The sequence below is a fragment of the Pristis pectinata genome, chromosome 23 (assembly GCF_009764475.1).
Source record: "Pristis pectinata isolate sPriPec2 chromosome 23, sPriPec2.1.pri, whole genome shotgun sequence".
Lineage (NCBI taxonomy): Eukaryota > Metazoa > Chordata > Chondrichthyes > Rhinopristiformes > Pristidae > Pristis > Pristis pectinata.
In genome coordinates, this window is record NC_067427.1 from 27,934,315 (window position 1) to 27,936,155 (window position 1,841).

At 46.6% G+C, this 1,841-nt stretch overlaps 1 non-coding gene across 1 annotated transcript; it reads left to right on the top strand.

Moving 5' to 3' along the window:
• The first annotated feature begins 775 nt into the window (after window positions 1-775).
• Window positions 776-848, top strand: trnaf-gaa (transfer RNA phenylalanine (anticodon GAA)). The gene has a single exon. It is a non-coding gene; the product is annotated as a tRNA-Phe (tRNA).
• Window positions 849-1,841: the final 993 nt, after the last annotated feature.

Consider the following 1,841-nt stretch of genomic DNA (forward strand, 5'->3'; position numbering starts at 1 on the left):
GAGGTAAATGTTTAAGGGCCAGGCTAGGAACTTAATTGCACATCATAAAGTAAATGCCACAATATTCCTTAATTTCATCAAATGATTATGATTGCAGTACTTTGTGGATTATTGCTCTGAGTGCCACTCTGAAACAGGTCTCTCTTTGTGTGGTTCTGGTTTTATGATGTGTGTTTGTTAATCAGTAAATGTATTTCACCACGCCACACTTGGGAAATGAAGTGGTATTAGCCGACAGTCACTTTAACCCAGACTGATTCTGTTCTCACTCCAATATTCACACCAATCCACAGAAGCAATAGGATGGTGGTTAGGAGCAGGAAATGTAGTTGGTCTTTTGCCCAGCCTATACCAAAGTGGTAAGGCATCCGCAAATTTACAAAAATGTTATCAGGTAAAATTTGACTGTGAGCCACATAGATTCAGGAAGAAGAGAGGTTTAAGGAACTCTCAAAGGAAATGGGGACTATCGGGGAAGCTAGAGGCATGGTCACCAAATGGTGCAGTGATGGTGACACAGCAGGGAGAGCTGGTGCTTCACAACTCCAGTGAGCTGGGTTTGATTCTGACCTCTCGTACTGTGTGTAGCCGTAGGGAGATACACCACAGAAATGGGCTCTTCCTATCACTGAGGCTGTACTATCATCAAGCATCCATCTATACTAATCCCACTATTTTTATTCTACCCACGTTTCTGTCAGCTCTTCCCAGATTCTATCACTCTCCCACACACAACGGACAACTTACAACTAATTAACCTACAAGCTTGCACAGAGCCGAAATAGCTCAGTTGGGAGAGCATTAGACTGAAGATCTAAAGGTCCCTGGTTCAATCCCGGGTTTCGGCAGTTTTCTGGGCAGGCACGGTGGTGTCCGAGTAGTGCAGTGGTTAGCGTAACGGTTCAATTCCGGCCGCTGTCTGTAAGGAGTTTGTACGTTCTCCCTGTGTCTGCGTGGGTTTCCTCCGGGCACTCTGGTTTCCTCCTACATTCCAAAGACGTACAGGTTAGGAAGTTGTGGGTGTGTTATGTTGGTGCCGGAAGCGTGGCGACACTTGTGGGCTGCCCCCAGAACACTCTATGCAAACGATGCATTTCACTGTGTGTTTCGATGCACATGTGACTATTAGATTTCTTTATTACTTATCTTATCTTATCTTATCTTTGGGATGTGAAGGAAAACCGGAGCACCTGGGGGAAACCCACTTACTCACAGGGAGAATGTGCAAACTCCACGCAAGCAGCGCCAGAGGTCAGGATTGAACCCGGGACTTTGCAGCTGTGAGGAAGCAGTTTTACTGTCTGTGCCACTGTTCTGTCCTCTCTGTGACGTTTGTGTGTTGTCCTTGTGAATACATGGATTTCACTGGGTCCTCCAAAAGTATGCTGATTGGTAGGTTAATTGCTTACTGTAAGTTATCCCTACTGTAGAATTAGATTGCTTTGTAAATCAGAATGAGATTTTGTTTTAGCTGTAAAAAACATCTGGTTCACTAATTTCTTTGGAGAGGAAATTCCTTCATCTTCCCTGTACCGGTCCATATCTGACTCCAGACCCACCACCGTGGGTGACTCTAACAGCCTCCTCAGTTCAAAGTCAACAGGAATGGAAAATGCCTCTGTTGTCAGTCACATTCATCTCATGTCCTTCCTGCCCTAAGTTATCCAGGGAGCTCAAGCCACCGTTGTCCTCAGCACCACTGACTGATAGTCCAGGCACGGAGCAGGTGCTCCAGCACAGAGATAGTCCAGTCCGGAGCAGTGACCACTCGGTCTGGATACTAGCCCACTGGGTAGGGCCTCACTCACACCTGCCTTCTCCCCTCTCCTGCCCTTGACTCC